Here is a 20,120-nt window from a genome sequence, read left to right as displayed (position 1 = left end):
GAGGGATTGTGTGAGCAGCTCAGGCCTGTCACTTTCAGGCCCACGTGGGTAAGTATCCAGTGTGGGAAACCCATGAACATTTCTACTGCTTCTCCTCCCAATCCGCTGGATGTTTACGCCAAGATGACCTTGAAGTTCAAAGATGGGGAACCCCCAAGAAAAGCAACCTGAGTCCTCAGTTACCACTTGGAGAAGAGCTGCCCAGGAGAGCCCCCCAACATTTAGAGAACTGTGAAGTGAGTGAGAAATAAACTCGTTCCGGTTTCAGCCTTTGGGGTTTGGGGGCTGCTGTTGCAGACTGTGATCATTTCCCTGATTCATACAAGCTGCCAGCATGTGGAGAGGCAAAGTGACCAGAGAGGCTTGGGCCCTGCAGCATGGATAAACAGGGGTTCAATCTATCAGGTGAGACTTTGCAGCAGAAGCAGAGAAGGCATGGGGAGAGATTGTCCAGGTCCAGATGATGAGTCCATTCAGAGCAGGTCCCCACTAGGGACTGAAGATACAGAGAGATTTAGTCCCCAGTGGGGAGAGAGGGAGCTGCCAGGGGTAGGCAGGTATTAGGACTCCTGCAAAACAGGCTGTAGGAGAGAGTCTGGTTCCAGTTCAGAACCAGAGCAGCAGTCAGAAAACCAAGGGAGAAGCCAGCAGGCTGGAAAAGGAGAAGCCAGGGGCTTGGAGACCATTCATGACTCAGGGTTCCTCCGACACAGCCCCATGGCAGCTCCACAGATCCTAGTGTGAGCCAGGGGGAGGCGCGGCTGCACCCACACTGCCAGCCCTGGTCAGGTGACACAGTCTAGCAGGGCTGACCCTCACAGCTTCCCCATGCATGAAGCTGAGAAGGCTAGTTCCAGCCCAGGCGTTTCTATAGAATCAAGACTACAGAAGCCCCAAGCTCTGAGACAGAAGTATTGGCCACGTTCCAAATCAGGGTCCCATTGACACGTGTGCTCTCTACTCTAATTGCATCTTTTGTTTTGAACTAAGATCTCTGGCTCCATTACCATCACTGATACTGTTAGAGAATAATAATGAGCTTGAATGTCACAGGGACTCAGGGAACAATTTTCTGAAATCCAAACAAAACCCTTCCCGTCCCTAGTGTGAGAGTCATTTTTATCAGATAACTCAGCCCATCCATTTACTCAGGAGTTTTCAGAGCCGTCTCTGGTGGGTTAAGCCCCTCTGAATTGCTGTGAGCGCCTTCTCCTGTGGATGTATTCAGAAAAGCTCACTCTACCCAGCTGCTATTCAAAGCTGATCCCCAGGACTGTTTAATTTATACTTTGCTATATGAAAATGAACTACTGACTCATTTAATGTGTTTCCTTTTTTATGTCTTTAATCAGTGGCTGTTTCTTTCCTCTCTCAGAAGCTTAATCTAATCAGAAACAACCCCTATTCCCCATATGAACAGTTCGTTAGCATGTTCCAATCAAATTCAAATTGACTGTCCGTACCAGATGCCCCTCCCCCACACACACACCAAAAGGGTGACACTGGTCCAAAGGATAAGCCAGGAGGATAAGTTAGGAGGGTCCTTTCTGAAATGCAGGGCACTCAGAATCACTAGAGGAAAGTATAATACAATCTGTCACCTCCCAGCACGGTGGAGCCAGATGACAGGTGACCCATGTGTCACGGGGAAGTTTGGCAGACCCTGGGTGCAAACATTAGAGGAAAAGCTGTGTGTCTGGCCCAAGCATCACACCCACATTCGTCTCAGAGGAACGCTCGAGGTTATCGTTCAGATGATAAAACGAATCTGAGATGCTGAACATTTTCTCACTCAGAAGTATTTGTTTTAAAGAGTTTTCCTCTTACTCCACTGGAATTCAGATTAAGAAAGCTAGTGTGCTGGGTCTTCACTTAAAGAGATTTGCCCTTTTCATACACATCAAAATGAATTGTCAGCTTGGGTTTCATCTCTGATAGGTACCTACAGCAAACGCACATTAAAAATGGGATTTACAAAAGAGATCAGCATTGCAGTATAGCAGAACTGCAGGGGACCTAACAGATTACCTTTCATTTCCCACCTGAGGTTCAAGGTCACATGATAATATAGAAGCACAGTAGGAAATGTTTCCAAGACCTCTGCCTCTTGCGAGATGGGAGGACATTGTGGTTAGAGAACAGGGGTTAAACAGTCTTGGTGTCAAATCCTACATTTCCCATTTGCTAGATTGGTGACTTCAGACATTTCATTTCACTTTCTAATATTCAGTTTTCTTGTCTGTGCAATGTGTCACAAAAACAACACATTGCAAAAGTAGTTGTGAGGATCAAATGAGAGAATTTCAACACCTAGCCCAAGTTTAGAGCCCACTAAGTGTGAGGTATAACTATTATCAGTGTAAGATTCCATTGATGATAAGATTCACCACCGCTGTAATAAGAACTTTTCAGGGCAGGAGGAAACACCACATTCTGCTGAGCTCGAGATTTATATATCCACCTGCCTACATGTCACCTCCACGTGTGTATCTCTCAGGCATCGCAAGCTTACCTTGTCCAAAACCAAGTTCTTGATTTCCTTCCCTGCCTCCCCAGCTGTCCCTTCGTCTTCCCCTCATCCATCTAATAGCCCACGCCTGAAACCTACATAAATGATTATGTAACTCATCCATAATTATGTTCTCTTCCTCCTCCTTCACAGCCAGTAATGCATCAGCAAATACAGTCAGTTCTACCTCCTAAATATAGCTTAAATTTAATCACATCTCTCAATATGCACAGACAACATTCTGGTCCAATTATTTTTGTGTGGACAACTCTATCAATAGCCTTTTTTTTTTTTAAATCAGGAATGTACAAATGTCCTTATTCAAAAATACAAAGTAAATTATCTGTAGGCATGGACAATGACAGCAGTAAACCATTCTATGTTGTCAACTGAAACCAGTAACTGATGGTTATAGTGATTTTCTTTTTTTTTTTTTGCAGTACGTGGGCCTCTCACTGTTGTGGCCTCTCCCGTCGCGGAGCACAGGCTCCGGACGCACAGGCTCAGCGGCCATGGCTCACGGGCCCAGCTGCTCCGCGGCACATGGGATCTTCCCGGACCGGGGCACGAACCCGTGTCCCCTGCATCGGCAGGCGGACTCTCAACCACTGTGCCACCAGGGAAGCCCTTATAGCGATTTTCTTAAACATCAGCCAGCCTTTTCTTCAGTCATCTCCTTCAGCTGACCTCTCTTATTAAAGTTACTGGTGAGGAACGCTGCCTTGAGCTTCCTTTCACAGCTCATTCATGATGGTAAAGCACTATTCTAGGAATTAGGACATGCCACCTCGCATCCCACCTCGCATCCCACCTCCCATCCCACCCATTCCAGGATCCTTCTCTTCTTTAGGAATTTCTGTGACTACGACTTCTGCTGTAGTTAACAGAGAGGCCACTCCAGCAGCATCCAGTAATGCACTTCTTACAACCTTAGTTGGATCGGTGATTCCTTTTTCCACCATATTCACATCTCCAAGCATAGCGTCATAAGCAACTTCTGAAGAACTCTGCAAAATTTTCTCAACTTCAACACCTGCATTCTTAGCAGTGGTCATTGCAGGAATTTTGAGTGTTTTAAAAATAATTTCTATACTAATTTTTTGATCTTCATTAGCTGGAGTTTTGAATCCAAGGCTGGAAGGCACTGAAGCAGGGCACAGCCCCCTCCCAAAACAATGCCTTCTTCAACAGCAGCTCATGTAGCATTAAGGGCATCTGTAACTCTGTCTTTCTTTTCATTCACTTCAACGTCACTTGTCCCACCAACATTTAGCACAGCAACACCATCTGAGAGTTTTGCCAGACGTTCATTCAGTTTTACCTTTTCATATTCACTAGCTGTAATATCTAACTGCTCGATGATTTCTTGAATACGCTTTTCAATTTGAGCCTTGTCACCTTTTCCTTTCAAGAGCATGGCATCATCTTTGGTCACAATGATCTCTCCAACTTTTCCTAAGTCATGAGGCTGAACATCTTCACGATTTAGAGTTAGCCCTTCTTCTCCAAAAACTGTACCACCAGTAGCAATAGCCATGTCTTTAAGCTGGTTCTTTCTGTTGTCACCAAGACCTGGAGCTTTGACTGCTACAACCTGAAGACCAACTTTCAGCCTATTCAAAACGAGTGTACTTAGAGCTTTTCCATCCACATCTTCAGCAATTATGACGAAGGGCTTATGGTGAGCACTGGCAATTTCAAGAGCAGGAACAATGGACTGGACACCGAAATTTTCTTTTCACTCAACAGAACATAGGCATCTTGGAATTCACATTTCTGACCTTTTGATGTATTAATAAAGTATGCAGAGATATACCCTCTATCGAACTTCATGCCTTCAATAATTTCTAATTTGTCATTCAGTGTTTTTCCATCCTTTACTGTGATAACGCACTTTCTTCCAACCTTTTTCATCGCATCAGAAATGATGGTGCCAATTACTTTGTCTCCATTTGTAGAGATCGTAGTAACCTGGGCTATCTCTTCTGGGGTTGCCACAGGTTTAAACTGCTTCTTAAGTTCAGCAATTATAGCATCAACAGCTAACATCACACCTCTCCTGATTTCCACTGGATTAGCACCTTTGCTAATCTTCTCGAAGCCTTCCTCGGCGATAGAGCGTGCCAGTACAGTAGCAGTAGTGGTGCCATCCCCAGCCTCTTCGTTTGTGTTATTGGCAACACCTTGAACAAGTTTAGCGCCAATATTTTTATATTTATCTTTTAAGTCAATGGACGTTGCAACAGTCACACCATCTTTTGTCACTTTGGGACTTCCCCAACTCTGTTCACTAATCACTGTCCTTCCCTTTGGCTCCATAGTAACGGCTACAGCATCAGCTAAAAGGTCTACACCTTGAAGCATTAAGGCTCGGGCATCCACACCAAATTTTACATCTTTGGCATAAGCCCGAGTGAGATGAGAAGCCAGTGCCCTGGACACTGGCCTCATCTGGTGAAGGACTGTGGGTAATCGAAGCATTTTTGTGGGGTGGTGGCACGGCTTGCGGGCGACAAGACAGGCCGTCAGCAGCGAGTGAGGGACAGACTGCAGGGCACACACAGCAATGAGCCCGTGTCCCCTCCCTCCTCCTATCAATAGCCTTCTAATAAGTTTTTTTGCTTGTTTGCGAGTTTGTTGCTGTCCAATCCATCTTCTAAAATTATAAATCAGATCATGTCCCTTCTCTGCTTTAATTCAATTCAACCATTATTTATTTAGTATTTCCTTCCTTTGTGCTGGGAGCTATAATATGTGCTGGGGGCTGTAATATGAGATGGGAATTTTGTCACTGAACGAAACCTACAAAGCCCATGAGTTTTTGGAACTTACATTCTGTGTTTTTCATTGTGTCTCTCTGACCCCGAAAATTCATATGTTGAAGCCTTATCACCAGCCCCCCACCATGTGACTGTATTGGAGATAGAGCCTCTAAAGATGTGATGAAGGTCAAATAAAGTTGTAAGGGCTGAATCCTGATCAGACACAACTGGTGTCCTTATAAGAAGAGGAAGGGACCGTAGAGCTCTCTCTCTACCATGTAGGGCACAGCAGGATGGTGGCTGTCTGGAAGCCAGGAAGAGAGCTCTCACCAGAATCTGACCATGCTGGTTCCCTGATCTCAGACTTTCAGCCTTCAGAATTGTGAGAAAATAAACTTCTGTTGTTTAAGCCATCCAGTCTATGGTATTTTGTTATGGCAGCCGGAATGAACTAATACAGCACTCATTACAATTTGTAACTATACATCTATTCTTTGTTCCCTTTTATCAGCTGTCTGTCCCGTTATACCGTCAGCTCCAAGAGGGAAGGGGCTGTGTTTACTTTTTAAACATTGTATGCCAAATATTAAGCATGTAATTTTTTTTTTTTTGCGGTATGTGGGCCTCTCACTGTTGTGGCCTCTCCCGTTGCGAAGCACAGGCTCCAGACACGCAGGCCCAGCAGCCATGGCTCACGGGCCTAGCCGCTCCGCGGCATGTGGGATCTTCCCGGACCGGGGCACGAACCCGTGTCCCCTGCATCGGCAGGCATCGGACTCTCAACCACTGCGCCACCAGGGAAGCCCAAGCATGTAATTTTAAGCATTACATGCTCAATGTTAAACATCGTATGCCCAATGTCACCTATGGCAGGCGCCTACCAAATAACGTCAAATGAATGAAATTGCATTAAATGTACATATAAAATTATAAGTTAAGTGATCATGTCCTGGTTTGCCCATGACAACATTGGTTCATGCCTGCTGGTCTAGTGTAACACTTAGTGGTATCCTCTTTTACTTTCAAAAGTGTTCTGATTTGGATAATAAATTGTAATTTATTTATATATTTATTATTTATCTATATGTGCCAAATTTATTAGGCACAACCTGATTTTAGAAACACTGAAACCCAAGATAAGCATCTGCCTTGAAATCATAGTATTACTAATATTTTCTCTCCCCTATGCCATGATTTCTTTATAGGACTACCAATTCTAAGGCAGTGAAAATGACACACACCATCAAGACCTTCACTCACTGAGGAGCAGCATTTGAAGTAGGCATAATGAATAAAGCCAGACACACTGCATGGAGTGTGGCCAGCACTAAGCAAGGAAAGAGGTCCCGTTCCTTAGACTATCCAAAACTAGAGAGAGAGCCCAGACACAGAGAGAGACAGGACCTCGGGGAATAAATGTCTCCTGGGGGTGTTACTGGGGGTAACTCTCTTCAGGGCTGACTTTATGTGCAGGTAAGCCCGCTTGATGGAAAAACTTGTGTGTAGGGATAATTTCTGTAAACCATCGTTGGTAAGCACTGGGAAATTTTACTCATCAGGATCTTGCCCCTTGCATTGCTTTACAAAGTGAAGAGCATTTGCAATGGGAGTAGATGTCTCTTAATTCCCCTTCTGCAATTTCAGATTTGTGAGTATGAGGATTTTTCAAAAGAAAACCACAACACTGTTTGGATGGTGATCATGCTGATACAGATGCTGATGCTGAAGAGGATGAGGGGGAGGAGGAAGAAGAGGAGGAAGAGAGGAGGAGGGGGAGGAGAGGGAGAGGAAGGGGAGGAGGAGGAGGAAGAGGAAGGGGAGGAGGAGGGGGAGGAGGAAGAGAGGGGGAGGGGGAGGGGAGTGAGAGGAAGGGGAGGAGGAGGGGGAGGAGGAAGAGAGGGGGAGGGGGAGGGGAGTGGGAGGAAGGGGAGGAGAAAGAGGAGGAGGCGGGGGAGAAGGAAGGGGGGGCAGTCCCTGCTCAGTTTCTATCATTCTGAGGAGCTGATTCTGGCCTTGCCTGGTGGTCCCTTCATGGAAAATTGGAAACACGATGTAATGGTGGCAAAGAAGTTACCTTCCAAGGGCACAATACAAAGCAGCAGGCAGACTCAATTAAAGAAAGACAAAATACAAAACAAAAAAAGAATAAGAAAAGGAGTGAGAAACTGACTCTCTGGAGCTTTAACATCCATTGCTGGCTCCCAGGTTTTTTACGCTTTTGCTCTTGCTTTTTTCCCCAAATCAGGAAATTATACATTGAGACATTACTATTATCTAATCCACAGCCTATAATCAAATTCCATTAATGGTCCCAATAATGGCCTTTATAGCTATTTTCCACCTTGGTCCCAACTTTTCAACAAGGTAAAATTTTCTTCAGCTTGGCTCTCAAACCCCTTTATCGATTGTTACCTCTTCTCTGAAGCTTATTAATCTTACTTTGCTATGGCTCTCTCATTGAACACAATTAAAGAAACGTAAGTGTGAAGACCCTTCCAGAATAAAATTGTCCATGGGTCCTCTCCTTCTGCTCCCCACCATTTCTAGGTAATTGCTTCATTATGTACTTTTTTAATTGCTTTGTACTTTAGGGATTAATTTTGCACTTATCTTTACTAACCGTAAAACTTTTACAACGTACTGTTTAAGCTGTGTCTGTTCTGCGGCTGCTCTGTAATTGCAGTCACTGCGTGGCTGGTAAGCTAAAGATAATGTGCTATGGCAAAGAGCCTTCCTCTCAATGTTTTCAGATACCTTCTGGCTACCCAGCATGGCAGAATAATTGGTTCTGGGCTGCTTGGGGCGCTAAGCTCCCCTCCCATATGGAGATCGCAAGCAGAGAAGACCCCAATCCTGGAAGTTTAGGCTTCGTAGGCCCCAGGATGCTCAGACCTCAAGGGCCCTGGGAATTTCAGGCCCCACGGTCCCAGGAGGCCACGCCTAGTGGCACACATTCCAACAGAGGAGGGCTGGCTACAGCTGACCACCTAGAAAGACAATGTCAACTCCTCTCTCAAGGTCAAGTCCATATTTTCCCAGGGCCCTTGCACTTGGCCTGTGCCTGAGAGCAGTTTTCAAGGAATCCCTCTCCCTCCATTCTTGGTCAAATAAAATCTCTAAACTCCTTGCCCCCTCAATCCTTCCTTTGAAATCTGTATTCTATCACCACCCCTTGACCCCAACTGTCCCCTCAAAGGCTTCTTCCACTTGCATCTGGATGCCCTTTCTCCACTCATATTCTCACAGTACAGGGTTTTAGAGGCTCAGGCATCAGACAGAACCGTGTTCAAATCCCAGCTCCACCAAACTCTTTCTATGTGGGACCTGGGCAACTGACTCAACCTCTCTGAGCCTTAGTCTTCTCGTCTGTAAAATGAGGATAATAATTCTAGCCTCTTGGGGTTCTCAGGACGAAATGACATACAGCATAAAACTCACCAGGATGTAAGCTCTAAGAGGGTACAATGTAGACAATCCTGTTCATCACTCTATGCCCAGCGCTCAGCACACTGTCTAGTATTAAATAAATAAAAGCACCAAGCACAAAGTAAACAATGAATAAATGGTACCTATTATCATTAGTGGTCATCTTACCATGACTAGTGCAATCCTGAAATGCTTCCCATGACACCTGTGATTTTCCACCAACCCAGCTCTTATCTTTCTAGTCAATTCTTCTCTGTAACTATGGGCATCACGCTGCCACCTGCCCCATTTCCTATGCCCATGCTCAATTCTAAAACCTCTTTCTAGTTCAGACTTTCATCCTCTCTGGGCTCCTCCATCCTCTTACCTTCAGTGGGCACACAGAGGGCACCTGATCCCCTGTCTCACCTCCAAATCTTCTCTTTACCTTTAGTTCTGGCTTCTTGCTGAAGTCAAGATCCGGGTATTACATTTCTCCCCTAATGCCAAGTGCAGAACACAAGCAGCATAATAAATGTTCACTGTGTAAATAAATAGATGGACGAATAATGCGAGCTTTCTGGTTATTTCCATTGTTATTTCTAATATCAAACTTGCCCCATTTTTCCCCACAAACCAACTCTCTACACCAAAGACCCCTTTCTTAGTCAATGGTACCCCCAAATCTCTCAGCATCTGGGCTTGAAATCTCAATGCCATCTTTGTCAAACTTTAATAACTCATTTATAAGGACCATGAAAGGCTACATCTTGACCTCCAATGAGCACTCAGACCACTATGAGCATCTCACACAGTGCTAAGGGAACACATGGACAATGCCTTAGCAAAAGTTTTGAGTCAGGCTTCCCTGGTGGCACAGTAGTTGAGAGTCCACCTGCCGATGCAGGGGACGCGGGTTCGTGCCCCGGTCCGGGAAGATCTCACATGCCACAGAGCAGCTGGGCCCGTGAGCCATGGCTGCTGAGCCTGCGTGTCTGGAGCCTCAGCTCCGCGACAGGAGAGGCCACAACAGTCAGAGGCCCACGTACCAAAAAAAAAAAAAAAAGTTTTGAGTCACTGGGAAAATGCCCTTAGGAAAAACAAAAGCCTGCAACCTTGAAACCTGTGTCTCATGTCTTGAAATCCTTGGCCTCAGAAGACGGCATAGATGAATAGTTACTCCACTGTACAGCTTGCAGCCTCCTGTAGGCTTTATTTACCCCATGACAGCAGCTGAAGGACAATGCCACGGCAGATCCCAGTTCACGAAAGAATGATACAAAGTGATGGCAGCCCACGACACCCTCCACCCCAGGCCCCCCTCCACCCCCGAAGGACGTGTTGCCCTAAGCTCGCGGGTTATTCTGAACTCTAGCTCCAGCTGGCTTGGACCAACCATAACATTTAGAAGCAACAGAAACTAAAATCCAATTTAAGGTGTTTAATTTTCTCTATCTCCAGGGACAGGGGGTGGGTCAGAGAATCTGCTTGTATGCTTTCTATGAGATGTTGCTTCTGGTGGTCTCCTGAGACCTTTCCAGTTGAGAGAGAACACTGGTGCCCACACCCCTTCTCTTCCTTTTCACGTCTCTGTCACTGTGCTGGCAGAGACTAGTTGATGTACCTAAAATCGTGGTATTTTAATTAGTGTCCTTGTTCTCACCCAAGGCTGGGTGAGAACAACCATGATGTCAGCAATGAGCTTACTCAGTCTTCTAAGCCCAAGGCCTCTGGGGAGGACCCTGTGGTCCCTCGGGTGCTTCAGTATCCTGCAGGCTTGACAAGCACACATACACTTGCTTGGGCCTCTTTCACTAGTAATTTTAGCAAAGTCTCTAGCCCTTTAACCCTAGATATATTTTGTAAAAGTTTCAAATAATGGCGATGCCTGTTCTGGGCAGTTGCTATATCCCCTACTTTGCTTTCTCTTCCTCCTCTGTGTCTCTGGCTCCCTGAACCCAGGTTTCTGACCTCCTGTTACCAGCTCTTCTCATTTGGCAGTTCTTCAATCTATCTCCTTTCTGACACTCTGGACTCTGGCTTTCAGCTCAGCTCTTGTCTCTGTCACCCTCTCCAGTTTTGATGTCTCCTGCGACCTCAGGTGAAGATACTGCGTGGTACTGTCTGAACCAGGCCCCATCTCCCATGAGGGATTTGGGCTGAATCCTCAAGCACTGAAACGGTACTGTGGTCCTTTTCCAAAGTGATGCTGACCCAGGTTAGCTCCTGAAATTAAACTTTATGCCATGGACAATTTTAAACCCTGAAGGCAGAGGTGGGTGAGCATCGTGACACAGTGATAAGGTATGAACCTTGAAACCGCTCAGGCTGGTTTTTATCTTGAGTGATTTGGGGAGGCATTTTATCCTATTACTGCCAGCTTCCTAACTTACAAAATGGGGATAACAACACGGACCTCATGGGACTTACATAAAAATTAACGAGATAGGGCTTCCCTGGTGGCGCAGTGGTTAAGAGTCCACCTGCCGATGCAGGGGACACAGGTTTGTGCCCCGGTCCGGGAGGATCCCACATGCCGCAGAGCAGCTGGGCCCGTGAGCCATGGCCGCTGAGCCTGCGCGTCCGGAGCCTGTGCTCCACAACGGGAGAGGCCACAACAGTGAGAGGCCCGCGTACCGCAAAAAAAAAAAAAAAAAATTAACGAGATAATATAAACAAAGTGATGTGTCAATAGCATTCAATAAATGGAAGTTCATCCTCTCATTATTGTTATGATTAATAATATTATCATCATCTTCCAGACTTGTGGCCTAATACCGCTACCAACTGTGGAGCATGTATCTGCTTTATGAAATAATAATCTTCTTTTGTTGCCCAAGAGTTGATGCCACTAAACCGACTCTTAGACATTTCAGACCTAGAAAGGCCAATGTTAGTAACCAAGGAAATGTCTGCCTGGACTCTCCCAGTAATAGGTCATCCACCATAAGTTCACTTTTTCCTTTTACTTAAGTCACTGATGAAAATGTTGGACAAGCCAGGATGAACAAAGAGCTCACTGAAGGCCACCCGCTGGATTGCCAATGACCACTCTTTTTCTCCATCTGATGGTTCTACCTTGTCTGTCACTGGCCCTCTGTTTTAGCCCCAGGTTACAGATCCCAGCCTTAGAGTTCAGCCATAGTCATGTTCTTTCTCAGCTGTCACTTTGCACGTGTCACCTCAACTCTCTGGAACACCTGTCCTCCTCTTCCCATCTGAATAACACACCTTCATTGCTTAGGCCCAGCCTAAATGCTGTCTCCTTTGTGAAGCCTCACCCAGCTCCCAGGGGTAGAGGGGTCACTCCCTCTTGGGTGCTACTGTAAAGCACACAGCATCTTTCATCCTTGCCATTTTGATCCTGAGCACTGGGTTATGCCTTACTTAGTGCTTCAATCCAAATTATATTCACAAGGATAAATTTTCATCCAGGAAGTATTTTCTGGAATAAATGTCATTAAGGGACTTTAATTCTCTTGGTCAATTTTCTATATAATGTAATTAAAATATATTTCCTTTTATGCTAATTTTCTATTTTATTTTACTAGACTTATTTTCATGGGGTTAATACTTTTTGCATTGATTTTACAACTAAGATATGACTTACCTATCAGTAATTTTTAAATCTACATCTTTTTTACAATTATGGCCTCCATCACAGAGTTTTCTTTTGTGGTCATGATTTCAACCAATCTTAGTTTTCCTGAATCAAATTTTGCAGGTGTAAATTATATTACTAGTCATTTCTTCAATCAATTTTTTAGCTTTTAAAATTTTTACTGTGTTCATTTTTGTTTGTTGCTTTAGTTCGTGTTGATCTTTACTACTACTCATAATTTGGAAAAAGAATAATAGTTTGCATTTTTTGTTTTTTTTAATTTTTTTTTTAGAACTCTCACAAGAAGTAGTGTCAGCAGTTTCTCTGAGTTTTATACTTACTACAGTCGCCATTGGTAGATCAAAAAACACAGAAGTCCTTAAAGTCACAATAGAGGAAGGGGTCAAAACATCCTGTTTAAGCTCATGACATTTTCTATAATCTGTTAGATTAGTATTGACACTTAGAAGATGGGGAGGTGGTTGTCTCTCCCGCTATACTGAGGGCCACTCAAAGACAGGGTCTATGTCATTCACCTCCAGTTTCCCAGCACCTGGCAAGAATGAATGAATGAATACACACATAAATGAATCCACAAGGAGATCATGAGAAATCTGATCTGATTTCTTACTGAAAGCCACTACACTATGCCTATCTATAAAAGGCATAATGGTTTCTGAAGCCACTCTTCCTGGGTTGAAATCTCAGCTTTACCATTTTCTTTTAACATCTTTATTGGAGTATAATTGCTTTACAATGGTGTGTTAGTTTCTGCTTTATAACAAAGTGAATCAGCTATACATCAGTATACATATATCCCCATATCTCCTCCCTCTTGCGTCTCCCTCCCACCCTCCTTATCCCACCCCTCTACGTGGACACAAAGCACCGAGCTGATCTCCCTGTGTTATGAAGCTGCTTCCGACTAGCTATCTATTTTACATTTGGTAGTGTATATATGTCCTACCATTTTCCTAGGGCAAGTTATATCACTTCTCTGTGCTTCAGTATACCCTCCTGGAAGTGGGGGTAATAAAAGATTCTACACCACAAGGTTGCTGCAAGGATTAAGGGAGTTAATACATGTAAAGCACTTAGGACAGTAGCTCACATATAATTACTGCTACACTACAATTAACTATTAGTATTTCGGTCATAAATCTCATCTCTTTCTAGTAATACCGAGGGGTGGTCATGTTCATGTCCTATTATAGGGAGCTCATGATTCCATTAGGCATCCCTTCCTTTTTATGATTCCAATATTTGTTTCTCATATTGAATTGATAACTACATCCATTACAGCTTCCACCCCACTGTTCATGGCTCTAACCTTCTGAGATATACAGAATAAATTCTCTTACACTTGACTGGCCTTCAAATTTGAAACCTGTTCATTGAGCACATACTAGGTTCCAAGCATCAGTGTGAAAATTAAGTAGCCATAAGTCTTGACATTAAGTATTTTAAAGTCTAGATAGGAAGGAAGTGGGAAAGGTGATATTTCTGTCTCTCACAGATCTTCTCTTCCTTTGAATCCAAGATCTCCATGATACACAGTTGGCAAGCCAGAATCCAACTTACAAACATTTTTAAGTTTGAACTTACAAACAATATAAAGGCTACATAATTAAAATTGTGTGATATTAGTATATGAATACACTAACAGATTAATGGAACTAGAATCGAAAATCCAGAAACAGACCCAAATATGTATGGCAATTTAGTCTATGATAAAGGTAGTATTGCAAACCAGCGAGGAAAAGATGTAATTTTAAATAGAAGGTGTTAGGATAACTGGATGGCCATATAGGAAAATAAGACATTGGGTCCATTCCTCACACCATACATCAGGATCATTTCTGAATGAATCAGAGATTAAAATGTAAAAAATACAACCATACAAGTATTAGAAAAAAACATAAGTAAATTTTTCTTTACCCTGATAGTGGGTAAACTTTACTCTGACTAAACTCTGGAAGCAAGAAGGAAAAAGACTTTTGCTTACATTAAAAAAAAAAGCAAAAACAAAAACTTGCATGGCAAAAAAACACCAGAAGAAAAATCAAAAGACAAGTAACAAAAAACAAGTAACACACTGAGAGAAAATATTTGCAATGTATATGATAGGTAAAGTATTACCATCCCTAACGTGTAAAGAGACTCTAAAAATAAAGATTAACAATCCTGCAGGAAAATGGGCCAAAGATATGAAAAGCTCATGGAAAAAAGAAATGCAAATGGCCTTAATCATGTGAAAAGCTGTTCAACCTAGGTCTTAATAAGCGAAATGCTTAAAATTAAAACTACTCTGAAAGCCACTTCTCATCTGTCAGATTGGCAACACCCCAAATATTCCACAACATACTTTGTTAGTTGACTGTGAGGAAACAGGCACCTTCATCATTCCTGGTGGGAAAAACACTACCCCTCTGGAAGGATATTTGATGATGTCTAGCAAAATTACACATGCATTTGCCCTTTGACCTCACAATTTCACTTTCAGGAACCTATTCAAACAATAATCCAGAAAAATATGAAAAACTGTATGCACAAGACAATTCATTGTAGCACTATGCCCTCAACAAGAAACTGGTAGAATAAACCATGGAATGTGCATGCATTGGAATACCATGCAGCTATGAAAAAAACAATAAGGAATACCCCTATATACTATTATAAAGTAGTCTTCAGAAAAAAATTTATATAATAAAAAACCAAAATAGTGAAAAGTGTGCATAGCATACTACCATTTATCTAAGAAAGAGGAGATGTAAATGTATACATATTCCCTTTTATTTTTTTAAAGTGTAAAGTAAAGCAAAATGTTTATGTTAGAGGTAGCAATGAAACAGGATAAAGAGACAGCAAGACATTAAGTACCTTGTGATAAAAGTACGCGCATACTGCCTATTAAATATTCTTGCTACAAAATCGAACCTACATCTCTAGGTCTAACTAGCAATGTAGAAGAAATATATGGAACAGAAGGACATGTTAGATGATATCAGGGGAATGCAATCAGGAAAATCTAGACTGTGGGAGTCTCCACAGGACAAAAAACCTGATCTCTTTAAAAATAAATTACAAGGAGAAAAAAGAGATGGAGAAAGAAGCCCAGTAGATTCATAGAGACTTGCAAGATATATTAATCAACTGGATCTTGATTCAAGAAACAATTGTAAAACAAAGTAAAAAAATGTTATGAGAGAATTGGGGAAATTTGAACACTGATTGAATATTTGGTGGTATTAAGGAATTCTTTTCAGTACTTTTAGGATGGAAATAGTATTGTGATCACGTTTCTTTTAAAAAGTTCTTCTCTATTTTAGATGCATAATGAAAATTTTTTTGATGATACAATGTCTGAGATTTGCTTCAAAATAACTGGAGTTGGGGAGGATTGGGTAGGGACAGAGATTAAAACCAAATTGTCCATGAGTTGATAATGTTGACACTGGGTGATGGATGCAAGGGGATATATGATACTATTCTCTCTATTTTTGGATATGTTTGAAGTTGTTCATAATAAAGAGGTTTTTTAAAAAATCCCATTTATGATAAAATACTTGGGATATGGAGTACAATATCCTAGATACTATATTACATGTTTTAGAGGACATTTGTACCTAAATTCTAAGGTTCTAAATTCCTTTCCTATATGAGGGACCACATCATGTGTAATACTTGGGCCCATGGAACCTAAAAGGGTCCCTGACCCCTGGCAGCTAAGTAAGCATGGGCCTATAATCTAGGTTTAGCCAATTGTATGCTCTAACACAGTACTTTGAATTTTGGTGACTGTCACCAAGCCCCAAGCAATGGGACTTGCTTATAGTAGGACTACAATACTCCTTACAAATTAAAGCATGCTTAAAAAAATAAAGCACTATATGAAATGTATGGTTGTATATTTATGCAACATATACATCTACATGTATAATAATAATAGATATGATCATGTTTAGTATAGAGCACTTTATAGATTACAAAGTACTTAAATTGATTTCTTGTTAACTTTGTTGCTAAAATAATGCTTTTGATAATAAGATAATAAACCATAGAATGAATTAACTTTTTTGGCCAATATAAACATTTTAAATTGTATAACACCATTAGGATAATAATATCTGGCTTGCCTATAGCACTTGATTGCTGCGTAAATTAAATAGGATAACCGTAGGGAAAGAGCTTTGAAAATACAGATGTCAAGAAGCTTACCACCTATGTTTTCTTCTAGGAGTTTTACGGTATCAGGTCTTACGCTCAGGACTTCAATCCATTTCGAGTTAATTTTTGTGTATGGTGTTAGATAATGGTCCAGTTTCATTATTTTGCATATGGCTGTCCAGTTTTTCCAATACTATTTATTGAAGAGATCATCTTTTTTCTGTTGTATATTCTTGGCTCATTAGTTGTAAATTAATTGACCATTTATGCATGAGTTTATTTCTGGGATCTCTATTCTGTTCCATTGATCTATGTGTCTGATTTTATGCCAATACCATACTGTTTTTTGGGGGTTTTTTTTGTGTGTGTGTGATATGCAGGCCTCTCACTGTTGTGGCCTCTCCGGTTGCGGAGCACAGGCTCCGGATGCTCAGGCTCAGTGGCCATGGCTCATGGGCCCAGCCGCTCCGCGGCATGTGGGATCTTCCCAGACCAGGGCACGAACCCGTGTCCCCTGCATCGGCAGGCGGACTCTCAACCACTGCGCCACCAGGGAAGCCCTACCATACTGTTTTGATTTACAATTTTTCTTAAGTGCTATTTTGGTTGCATTTCACATAATGTAATATGTAGTATATTTGTTATCATTCAGTTCAAAATATTTTCAAATTTCTAGTATAATTTCTTCTTTGATCTATGAGTTATTCAGAAATGTTTCACAATTTCCAAAAATATGGCTTCTGCCTATACTTTTTAGTTATGGATTTTTAATTTAATTCCATCGTGGTCGGATAACATGTTTTATATGATGTTACTCCTTTGAAATTGTTCAATTTTGTAGTTGTTAGATGCAGTGTTGTATGTATGCCCATTTGATTCAAACTATTAATTATGTTGGCCTATCAATTACTGGGAAAATTTATTAAAATCCTCAACTACATTAGTGGTGATGTTGATGTCTCCTTGAAATTCTATCCATTTTTACTTTATATAAATTAAAGCTGTGCAATTAGGCACATAAAAACTTATAACTGTTGAATATTCCTGATGGGCTTAACATATTATCATCTTGAAGAAATCTTCCTTATTTATCCTAAAGTATTTTGTAATGGTATTTCTTCTAATATTAACATAACTACAGCAACTTTCTTTTGATTGGTATTTACCTGTTATGACTTCTTCCATTCGTTTACATCTTAACTTTTCTGTATTATTATATTTCAGGCTTACATTGATAAATAGCCTACAGATAATTTTTAAAATCTAGTTTAAAAATGTTAGTCTTTTAATTTGGCCCATGTAAATTTATCATATTTACTGATATATTTGGATTTATTTCTACCATTTTATATGTTTTTTTCTTGTACCACCTTTTTATTTCTCTTTTTACCATTTTCATATTTCATTTTTCACCTCTACTACTTTGGAAGTTATATTTTTTATACATATGATTTTCATGGCCCCCCAAGAAATTTTAATATGGTTAATTTATCAGAATTTAAAGTCAACCAGAATCTTTTCCATCTTCATTAATAATATAAGCATTTTAGGGCACTTTATTTACAATCACCCCTCCCAACTTATTTGCAATTGTCATCATACACTGTAGTTTTAATTTGTTTTTATAACCTTGCAATACATTATTTACTATGAATATTTCTTTAGATTTACTCATATATGAGCTAATTATTCTTTTTTTATCTCAGATTTCCTTCTTGGCTCATTTTTCTTATACCTGAAGTATGTCTTTTAAAACTTATTTTATTGAGGATCTGTTAGTAGCAAACTCAGTTTTTGTGTTTCAGAAAATGGCTTTCTTCTTCCCTATTTTTGAAGGATTTTTTAAATTGAGTATACATATAAAAATTGATATTTTCTCTCAGCATATTGAAGATATTATTTCATGGTCTTCTGGATCCCATTATTGCCATTGGAAAATCCACTGTTATTCTAATTATCATTAAATTTTAGGTAGTCTGTCTTTTCTCCCTGACTGCTGTAAGATCTCCTTTGTCTTTGGCTTTCTGTGGTTCCACTATGATAATGTCTAAGTGTGAATATTTTTGTATTTATCCTGCTTTGGATAGGTTGACTTCCTGAATCTGAGGATAGGTGTCTTTCATCAGTATGGGAACATTTTCAGTCATTATATATTCAAATATCGCTTTTGTCTAATCCTATTTCTATCATCTCCATTTGGAATTCTAAGATATTAGACACTCTCTCTCATTTTTACATGTCTCTCAACCTCTTTCTTTCATATTTTTGTTTTTGTCTTCCTGGGGTAATGTTGAATAATTTCTTCAGCTCTATTTTCCAGTTTACTCAATTTTTTTCCCTTTAACAATATCCGACTAGCTGTTTAATCCATCCATTAAGCTTTCAATTCACATTTTTGTATTTCTCATGTTTGAAATTCTATCTTTATACTAATATGACTGGTCTTTTTATAGTCCCTTGCTTCTTTCTCATAATTTCAATCTCTTTTTATTTATTTAAATATATTATACAACTTATTTGATATCCTACTTCTGATAGATTCAATACTTGAAGACTTTGTAGATCAAATTTAGCTATCTAATGCTTTTGCTGGTGTTTGCTCTTGGTTCTTCTTTTTCCCTTGTCTGTTTCATGATTAAAAAAAAAAAAAAAAACTGAACTCACATTCCTTGGAACTCTAGCTGTGAGAAGTTTTGTGGCCTGGGTTAAAGGGGTCTTTCCCAGAGAGGATTCATGTACACTTTTGCAGATGCCTAAGAACTTCTAACAACTTTAAGTTAAATTCTCCTCTCGAGATTTTCTGAACCATGAAGTATTTTGATTTTGAATGATAGATCCAAGGGAGGGATTCACAGAAGAGAATTTTTCCTTTCTTCCTAGCACAAGATTGAGACAGGCAATTTTCACTCTAATGACGAAAATGTGGGTGGGAGTATTTCTAGCCCATCTTTATACACAGATAATGGGCCTTTGCAGTTCCAGCTTTATGGGAGATAAAGGGTAGGGAATATTTTACTAGATTCTTAATGCTGGTCAAGCCTTAGGCTTTGTATCCTGTCCTCTGTATACTCCATGAAACTGGGAAATCATAAACTTCAAATCATCACATTCTTCAAATATAATGGACACAGGCTTTCTCTGATTCCTACTTTCACTTAGGTTTTGGTGTCTGTATTGATTTCCTTGGGTTGTTATAATAAAACACAGCAAACTGGATCACCTAAAACTACAAAAAATGTATTCTCTCACAGTTCTGAAGGCTAGAAGTCTGAAATCAAGTATTTTTAGGCCATGCTGTCCCCAAAGCCTCTAGGGGAGGATCCTTCCTTGCCTCTTCCAGCTTCTGGTAGCCTCAGGCATTCTGTGGCTTGTGGCATCATAACTCCAATACCTGTCTCCATCTTCACATGATTATCTTCCCTCTGTGTCTGTCTGTGCCCAGATTTTCCTTCTCTTATAAGGACACTAGTTATATTGGATTAGGGCCCACCCTAATGCAGTATGACCTCATCTTAACCTGATTATATCTGCAAAGATCCTATTTCCAAATAAGATCATATTCACAGGTACAGGGGGTTAGAATTTCAACATATTTTAAAGGGGACTCAACTGAACAAATAACAGTTTCTAACAACTTCTTAATTCCTTGCCAGCTCTTGAATACTTTCTTATATAT

General features: G+C 40.9%; 1 protein-coding gene and 1 pseudogene across 3 annotated transcripts in view; both read right to left on the bottom strand.

Annotated features, from left to right (window-relative positions):
- Positions 1–20,120, bottom strand: part of GALNT18 (polypeptide N-acetylgalactosaminyltransferase 18) — a 352,781-nt gene that overhangs the window by 66,945 nt on the left and 265,716 nt on the right. The window lies entirely within an intron of this gene.
- On the bottom strand, positions 3,283–5,060 carry LOC308620112 (60 kDa heat shock protein, mitochondrial-like; annotated as a pseudogene). Its single transcript has one exon. The product of its transcript is annotated as a 60 kDa heat shock protein, mitochondrial-like (transcript).

The sequence above is a fragment of the Mesoplodon bidens genome, assembly GCF_964165515.1.
Source record: "Mesoplodon bidens genome assembly, chromosome: 7".
Lineage (NCBI taxonomy): Eukaryota > Metazoa > Chordata > Mammalia > Artiodactyla > Ziphiidae > Mesoplodon > Mesoplodon bidens.
The sequence above is the reverse complement of the archived record's forward strand: the minus strand, read 5'-3'. Positions and strand labels throughout refer to the sequence as shown.